Source organism: Myotis brandtii, unplaced genomic scaffold (assembly GCF_000412655.1).
Source record: "Myotis brandtii unplaced genomic scaffold, ASM41265v1 scaffold46, whole genome shotgun sequence".
Lineage (NCBI taxonomy): Eukaryota > Metazoa > Chordata > Mammalia > Chiroptera > Vespertilionidae > Myotis > Myotis brandtii.
Genome location: NW_005367587.1, coordinates 6,272,974 through 6,282,594, shown reverse-complemented (window position 1 = coordinate 6,282,594; position 9,621 = coordinate 6,272,974). Strand labels below are relative to the sequence as shown.

The window sequence follows — 9,621 nt, the reverse complement described above, 5'->3', positions numbered from 1 at the left end:
ACTATATTATATATACTATTTTGACATGTAATTTTTTGCAGTAATGTAATTATCACATGAATCTTTCTTCTAACTAATTTCCTTTCAATGTGCACAAATCCATGCACCGGGCCACTAGTTTCTCTATAGAGCTGAAGAAAAGGGGATAAAAGACCACAAATCAGAAGTCAAACCTTTTACCTAAAGAAACTAGAAAAACTCAATCTAAAGCAAGCAAATGGAAGGAAATAATAAAGATTAGAGAAGAAATAGTAACAGATGTTAACTAGACTTATTGTGGTGGTCATTTCACAATATATACAAATATCAAATCATTATGTTGTACACTTAAAACTAATATAATGTTATACCTCAATAAAATGAAATCAAAACAAAGCAAAAATTAACTCAAAATGAATTTAAGACTTGAAACCAAAACACTACTGAAAGAAAACATAGGCAGTAAGCTCCCTGACCTTTGTCTTGGTGATGATTTTTTGGATTTGACATTGAAAGCAAAGGCAGCAAAAGTGAAAACAAATAAGTAGGAACACATTAAACTAAAAAGTTTTGCCCAGCAAAGGAAACCATCAACCAAATGGGAAGGGAGGCTACTGAATGGGAGAAAATATTTGCAAATCATTTATCTGATAAGGGTCTAATATACAAAGTATACAACTCAATTGCAAAAAAACCAATTTGATTTAAAAATGGGCATAGGATTTGAATATACAGGGTTTTTTTTTTAAAGGAGTAAGTTAAATAGAGAATAGAAAAACAATACATAAGATCAACTAAATACATAAAATCAGCTAAAAGTTAATTGTTTGGGCCCTGGCTGGGTTGCTCAGTTGGTTGGAACATTGTCCCGATATGCCAAGGTTCGGGGTTCAATCTCTGGTCAGGACACATATAAGAATCAATCAATGAATGCATAAGTAAGTGGAACAACAAATTGATCTCTCTCTCGCTTGATCTCTCAGTGGAACAACAAATTGATCTCTCTCTCTCTCTCTCTTGATTTCTCTCTCTGTGTGTGTCTCTCTCTCTTCTTTTCTCTCTAAAATTAAATACATTTTAAAAAGTGGGTTCTTTTAAAAATTCAACAAATTGACAAACCTTTTGTTAGACTGACCAAGAAAAAAAAAAAGAGAGAATATCCAAATTACTAAAATCAGGACTATGCAAGTTAATAAAATCAGGAATAAGAGAGGGGCCATTACTGCTGACCTTACAGAAATAAAAAGGATTAGAAAGGAATACTATAAACCATTCTATACTAGTAAAATACATAATATAGATCAAAATGGACAAATTCCTAGTAAGACACAAACTGCCAAAACTGACTTGAGGAGAAATAGAAAATCTGAACAGACCTATATATAACAAGTAAAGAAATTTAATTAGCAACAGATAATTCCCCCCAAGAAAAGCCCTGCACCAATCCTTCACAAATTGTTCCAAAAAAATAGAAGAGGATTAAATACATTCCAATTGATTCTATGAGGTCAGTAGTATCTTAATACCAAGGAAAATTCCCCCAAAAGAAAACTATGTACTAATATTCCTCATGAGTGCAGATGTAAAACTTAAAAGTACCAGAAAACAGAATCATACATCACAAGCAAGTGGGATTAATCCCAGGAATGCATGGGTAGTTTGATGCGAAAATTGATCAATGTAATAAACTGTATTAATAGACTAAATTATAAAACCACATGATAGCAGAGCATAATGGCCAAGAGCATGAGCCTGGAACCCCCACATATGTTTCTACATTAGCGTTACCACTGGCTGTGTGGTCTATGGCAAGTCAAGAACATTTCTATGCCTGTTTTCCCCCAGGTTTATTTGAGGATTAGAATGTATAGGATTTACAACAGTGCCTGATATATAGTAAGTGCTAGTCAAGTATTTACTGTGTTATTTAACTGTTTTTATTTACTAAACTTGCAAAGGATCATGAAAATTATGACTTATCCAACTCCAAATCGTTTTTGCTGCTCTACCACAAGTATCTCAACTGACATTCTCAATTTGCTATTTTTTTTTAATTTATTTTATTGATTTTTTTTTTTTTTACAGAGAGGAAGGGAGAGGGATAAAGAGTTAGAAACATCGATCAGCTGCCTCCTGCACACCCCCTACTGGGGATGTGCCCGCAACCAAGGTACATGCCCTTGACCGGAATCGAACCTGGGACCCTTCAGTCCGCAGGCCAATGCTCTATCCACTGAGCCAAACCGGTCAGTGCCTCAATTTGCTATTTTAAATGCTACAGAATTGCTATTGAGAAGTAACAGATGCTTTCAGAGATTAAAATTAACTCATCAATATGAGAATAAAATCTACCATGGTCAAAATGTTGATATCCTTGTGTTTTACTCTTCCCCTGATGTTTTCCTTCTCAGAAAATAAACCAGTTTCTCAGGCCCCCCCCCCGAAATTGTCATCTTTGATCTCTTTTCTTTCCCCTCATATGCAATATTCAATTCACAAGCAAATTCTTCAAAATTTATCCCAATCCATCCTCTCCCTACCTCCCGAGCAGTAGCATACTAGTGTCATCATCTCTCTTCTGGATTGTTTGCTATATTAGCCTCCTGACTGGCTTCTCTGCTTTCGCTCCTGCTCCCATACATCCTAGTCTCCATACAATAGCCAGAATGACACTTAGAACAAAACAGATCCAGAGACATGGAAGCATGGAACAGACTGAGGAATCTAAGAGGGAAGTGGGGGAGGCAGAGGGGGTAGGAAGAGATTAACCAAAGAACTTACATGCATGTATGCATAACCCATGGACACAGGCAATAGTGCTGTGAAGGCCTGGGGGGGAGGGGAGTGGAAGGTGGAAGGGGAGAAGCAGGTTGGAAGGGGTAAAAGCGGGGGGGGAGACATACTTTTAACAATAAAGATACATTTTTAGGAAAGATAATAAATCATAATGTTTCATAAAAAAAATTGTGAATCTGATCATGACTGTTCTTACCATGCCCTACAGACCCTACATAATCTGGCTCATGGATAGCCCTCTATTATCTACAAATTTCCTCCCTATTCCCAGCGCTTCAGCCACAGCTGATTTCGGTGTTGATCTTGCCTTAAGGTCTTTGCACTTGCTGTTTCCTCTTCAGTAACATCCTTTCCTCATGGCTCCCTCTGTCCATTCAGGTCTCTGCTCAAATTTTTTACCTCCTCAGAGCTGCCTCTGGCCATTCTACCTAAAACAGCACCATGTTACTCTCTACCTTCTTACCCTGACTTACTTGTCTTCATAGCATTTATTGCTATTTGACATTACACATTTATCATCTGTTGAATTCCATGATTTTGTCTGTTTTGTTCACTGTGGCATTCTTGGTGCCTAGAGCAGTACCCAACACTCTAGTGATCAATGGTAAGTGATCAAGAAATATTTGGTGAATGAATGAAGAGACAGCCAATCAGGAGCCCTAAACGAAAGTAGCAGAGACAACATTATATAGAACCATATGTCTCTGGGACTGCATTGACTCCCACAGGTTTACAGGCTCAGTTACAGTTCAAGTGTATCCTTAGAATAGCCACCCCTCCTCATTTGTCTTTGTTCCTTGCAACAAGAAATTCACTAAACCTGAAATTGGTACCAGGAATGGGGTGTCAAGTAAAAAACCCAAAGAAAGTGTGGCACTCACTGTCTAGCATCAAGGTGAGGAGCAGTAAGTAGCATCTCCCCATCTTAGTACAACCCTCCTTAGGGTTGAGGAGGAAAGGCTAGAAAGATAGGCCATGGGCTGGGATACATTGGGCCCTGAAAAACAAATCTTTCAGGAACTTTGTGGCCACTGCCTTAGAGCATTTCTGAGCAATGAAAGTAAAGAACAGTGGTTTAGTGACTTTCATTTTCTTAAGTAAAGCACAGCAGTCTTTGTTTCCAGGTTGCCTGCAAATGGAAGATAGAGAAAAATGGGGCCAGCATCTAACTTTCTTGCATATTTCCTATGTCTTACAAATCCACATGGCAGGGAACGCCACGCCAAATGCAAAAAAGGAGAAGATAAATTGCGCTGCTCGGTGTTGGAGTATCAGGCAGAAGAGGACTGCTCTGTAGGGCCTCCCCTTAGAGCAAACTCCCTCAACAGTGTGAGAACTCAGGCAGTGTGGTTGGTGACCAAAGGACAAGCTCCTCTCCAAAGAATGGGGACCTATGGGATTCCCTGGTCCTGTCATATATATCCTCCCATGCACCAGAAGTCTGCCTTAAAGGGCAAAGCTTGCAGGGGGAGGGTGGGCAGAGAACAGGCATTAATTGCAAGCCTGGAGTGCAAATAGGCAATGAGCAAACTGCTCTCAGTTCTCCCGAGAGGCACTGCTCTGTGTAAACACCCTGATGGTGGCAATTGAACCTGCTCACAGAGCATAACCTTTGCCCTGTTGCTTTAACAATTGTTGCTGAGAGAACCAGGTAGCTCTCAGATCACAGGATTACTTAATGTGCTAGTAAATGTATTTCAGTAGTCTCTATTTGTTACTTGAATTCCTAAGAAGCCATGAAAGTGTACAAGCTACAGTAGAAACTTCTAGTAAAGTCAAATAGACACCCGTTCACTCTTTTGTCACATTTAGCAATCATAAATATTCAATAATTTAAATCTTAAATGATCATTGTTTGTTTTTAAAAATAGTCATTTTAAAAACCGCAAGGAAGTTCATCTCAGGCTATATTTCAAAAAAAAATAAACATCCTTATTTAGAATTTGAAAGCATCTGAATGAATTCGTTAGGATTAAGCATGGCTTCAAGTAACAGTGACTTAAACAAGGTCGAAGTTTATTTCTTTATCAGGCGAAAATTGGTCCAAGGCTAGTATGAGATCCACAATCCTCAAGTATTAAGGCTCCTTCCAGCTCACTGTTTTGACATCCTTATGACAGACTCCTTGTCCTCAAGGTCCAAGAGGGCAGCTGGAGTTCAGTCATCACACCATTTTCCCACATAGCATCGTGGAGAAAAAGATGAAGAATGGGAGAGGACACCCACCAGCTGCCTTCTAAAATGGTTTCCTGGGAGGCTCTGCACCATATGTGTTTATGTCACATTAGTTAGAACTTAATCACCTGGTCATACTCGGCTACAAAGCGACCGGGAAATGACTATATTCCAGGTGGCTATAAGCCTAGATAAATATTGGGAGTTATATTACTAAGGAAAAAGTAGAATTGATATTGAGGTCTACAACTAGCAACCTGTGCTCCACCGGATAGAGCTCTAGAAATTCTGTTTCCAGGGCAGGTTAGCCACGATTGTTGCTAAGGATGAGATTAGTCTATGTAACTATTAAGATATGCCTGGCTAGACGTAGAAAAAAATGGAGATGGAAATATAGGTTAGAAAGTAGGGATGGAATGTTTTTATTTTAAAATGTAAAGAGAAAACGATGAATCAGGAAATGAAATGGTGTGTGCGTGAAAGAAGAGTGAGGCTCTTAATGGATACCTCCACTGCCTTCATGTTACAGAAGTGGGAGGGCAGCAGGGTTGAGGAGAGTCAGGTTAAACTGATGGTTGAAAGCAGGGGTTCAACAAACGATGGCCCTAGAACCAAACCCAGGTCACTGCTTTTGTAAATAAAGTTTTATTAGAACACAGCCACACTCATCATTTACATATTGCCTATGGCTGCTTTCCATGATGTAATGGCAGAGTTGGGTAGTTGTAACAGAGGCCATGTGACCTGCAGAGATGAAAGTATTTGCTATCTAGGCCTTTACAGAAAATGTTTGCTGACCTCTGGTTAAAACACCTGGGTGAGGTGTTTCAATCTCTGACTTGACTACTTGCTATGTTCTTAAAGCAATTTCACATGAAAAATAACAGTGATCCCTAGCGGGTTTCGCTCAGTGGATAGAGCATCGGCCTGCTGACTGAAGGGTCCTGGGTTCACTTCCAGTCAAGGGCACATGCCTGGTTGCAGGCCCTATCCCCAGTAGGGGGCATGCAGGAGGCTGTTGATCGATGATTCTTTCTCATCATTGATGTTTCTGTGTCTCTCTCCCTCTCCCTTCCTCTCTGAAATCAATAAAAATATTTTTTTAAAAAAATAACAGTGAGTCACAAATATGATTTAAGCTGTGGCCACAGGATGCAATAGCTGCATATTATTGGGGAAGGACAATATTGCTTTCTTAAGTAATGTGTTATCAATTGCCCCGGAGAAGTTCCTGTTTCTTATTGTACTTTGTTGGGTTCTTCCCAGAATCTGCATTCCCTTGTTTCATGGCTATTGGCAATTGAGTGGGAACCTTAGCTCTGACAGGTGGTGATAATGTCCCCAAGTGCTACCCACCACACATATTGTTGCTGCTGTTGTTAGAGTGCAACATGGAGATATTTCATTTTCTTAAGCTAATACATTTATTTATTTGAATAAGCAAAACATTGATGCACAAAGCAAAGGAAAAGAAAATCATCTTTTGAATTTCAGATCAAATATCACCTCCTCCAACAGGTGATCTTCTAGATGGAATTATTCTCACCTCTTCTGTCTTCTGTAGCATGCAGCTTGCATCTTGATTGAACCTATTACATTATGCCTTGTTTTGAGATTGTCTGTGAGCATATCTATCTCCTCCTCTTCTAGAATGTGAACCCCATAGTGGTATATCTTGTTAGCTTCTGAATGCCCAGTGCCCAGCATAATGCCTGGCACCTGATAGGTGCTCAATAAGTGTTCATCACATCTTTTCTCATTATTCTCCGTTATAGAGGCAGTCAGATCTGTCTCCAGATGACGTTGTTCTGGCCATATTATTTTCCCTCCCCGACTCCTCAGCTGTAAATTACATCCACCTTTATGCACTCCACCAAGAGGTGAAGCAGAAGAGAGAGCAAGGGGTGTTCTTTTCCCATATTCTCCACCTCCCTTCCTCCTGCTTCATTGATCCAAAACACTTGGACCTGTCTTGGCAAGAACTGATTCTGGCAAGAAATGCAGCAGCTTCACTGCCCTGAATCTTAAACTTTATAATTGAGGAACCGTCTCTTCTTACCCTGACTCTCATCACAACAAGGCTTTAGCTACAAGGACATAGGATTCCTAGATTTAAAAAACAAATGTATGAAAAACTAATCATGCTGGAAATGGGAACCCACAAGAATAGACACTCCCACGGTGCCCTTCACAGGCCATGGAGTGGCTCTGCCTTTATTAGCAGGGGGCCCATGACAAGGGTCAGAGAATGAGCTCCTTCCTGGCTCCAGCCATGTGCCTGTGGGCCCTTTTGCCTTTCCCTGGGGCTGCTGCCAGGACTGTCCCTCCGTGCTCCAGCTTCCTAGGCACCCAGCAGATGCAGCTGCCAGGCTGAAAGGAAAGAAGAATTGATTTCGGTTTCCAACTTGAGGATGTCCTCACTGCTCTGACCTTGACCAGGGCTATTTCACTTTTTTTGCCAATCCTCAGTCCATAGCCAGAGTTTTGCTCTCAGCACTGTTTGATGCATTTCCCCAGGATTTTTTTTCCTTCATTTCTTCTCTGTGGCCTTCCATTTGTGGCCCTATTCTCTGGCCCTCTCCAAACCCAGCAGGGCCTCCTTGCCAACCAGGATAATGATGGGCACTAAGAGAGCTGCAGCACTGGCTCTTGGCAGGCTGACAGGCACCAGGGAGGACCAGTGGCTGGGAGAGAACTGGGGCTACCTGATCTATCGGATCTGAGAATCCCTTTGACCCTTGTAAACAAAGAGAGATTGGTCCTAATGTTGAGAGGGCTTGACCTATGGCAAGACCTACTTTTACCTCCTTTTCTCATTTAAAAGACGGAAATAACACCAGGGAGGTACAAATATTCACACAGAGACAATGTCAGTGTAGTGGCAAGAGCTCCTTGGAAGAAAGCAGGCATTGTTTTGGGCTAGAACTATTAAGGATTTGAGAAAGTCATGCAGGAGAACTCAAATTTGGTCAGACTTTCCAACACTAACATCAAACTAGATTAGGCAGTTCTGTAGTCCAGCAGTTATGACTCTATTTCCAGTGAGTATGTCTCATTTTCAGAAGTCAGAATTGTCTAGGAAACACTGATTCCTGCATAGTACTGCTATTCTGTTCACCTCCTCCCCTCACCAGCCCAATCCTCTCCCCCTGGGCCACATCCCAGCAAAATGTGGTTGTGACTCTCTCTGAAGCAACATTTAGCTTTCCTGCTAGGAAACAAAATAAAGAGCTTCAGTTTCCTCTGCAGGCTGGGAGTCAGGAATGCAGAGGCATGAGATCTTGTTCCAGTTCCACCTCGGCTACTTAGATAAGTCGCTTTCTCTCCCTCGGCCTCAATTTCTCCTCCCCACCCCCCCAAAAAATAGGCTAAATCTTTTTCTAAGGTTCCTTCCAGGCTCTGCTGCAATAATTCATTCTTAGCTGCATGAAATACATCACAACTCTGAAGGCAAGAGGGAAAATGATTGGCTCTCAGATGCACTGATTCTCTTTGCAGTACGAATGGAAACTTTACAGAGGCCGCTGCCCTATTGACTCAGACATGGGGGCAGGAGAATTATGGTTAGAGAAAGCTGTGCTCCAGAGTCCTGGGCTTCCATTCCTCTTGATAATCCACAGAGTTGACTCATACTCCTCTACTGGCATCTATAGAGGCAGCAGAAATCATCTTCTTAAAGCATCATCCCTGCCCTCCACTGCCCATCCACTTTACTACACATGGAGTGAGCATTTTTATGTACCAGGCACTATTAGAAACACAAAAAATTAATTAGGTAAGATCCCTTTTCAAATCAAGCTCACTATATTTGTAGGAATAAGAACCAGAAAGGTGAAAACCCAGGGGTCCTAGTTGAAAAGTCATTTCATCCTCTTTTTCACCTGTCCAGGAAGAGCACTGAGTAGAGGTTCAGATCTTTGATATCAAACACACCTGATATCAAAGTTGGGCAAGTTAATCTCACTCATTCAGTTTTCTCACCTTCAAAATGGCACAATAATGGAAATTCTCTCAAAGGATTAGTGAGATAATGCATGTAAAAGTTAATTTTCTTGCCACAGATATTTTTTGAGGGCTTTGTGTATTTTTGGAAGATAACTAAGAATATAATTTCAAGTGTAGGGGTGGCCCCCTTTCCTCATGAATTTTTCAGTGTGCTGCAAACATTAATTAGATATTACACAAATAAATATATAAGTTTAAGTAATGATAAGTACTATGTGTCATTTGGGTTTTCCAGGGAGCAGATGCAAAGACAGAAATAGAAGCATAAGAAATTTATAGGGGTCAATGCCTGAGAAATGTTAAGGGCAGAGGAAGCAGACTTGGGCAGGAAGAGCCTCCGTCCGCAATGCAGATCTGTCAAAGGCTCAGCCAGTCCAAGAGGGACGTAGGAACAAAGATTGCCCATTAGAGGAATACCATGTTGAACAGAAATAACCAGGCAGTAGGACCACCCATTATGTCTTTAGTTTGGGGGTGTCCTGGATGTGGCCTTGGCTAGAAAGCTGAGGCAGATCCGAAAGGCACCAAAAGAAGGCATTCGGTCAACAGCACTCTGTGCAGATGAATAGCAGTCACTGTTCTAAGAACTTCACCTATATTATCTCATTTAATTCTCACAACACCTCTATGAAGTGTGATTCTTGTCCCTATTTTGTAATGTTGAAT

At 40.9% G+C, this 9,621-nt stretch overlaps 1 long non-coding RNA gene across 3 annotated transcripts in view; it reads left to right on the top strand.

Moving 5' to 3' along the window:
• Nucleotides 1–9,621, top strand: part of LOC106727655 — a 139,727-nt gene that overhangs the window by 55,644 nt on the left and 74,462 nt on the right. The window lies entirely within an intron of this gene.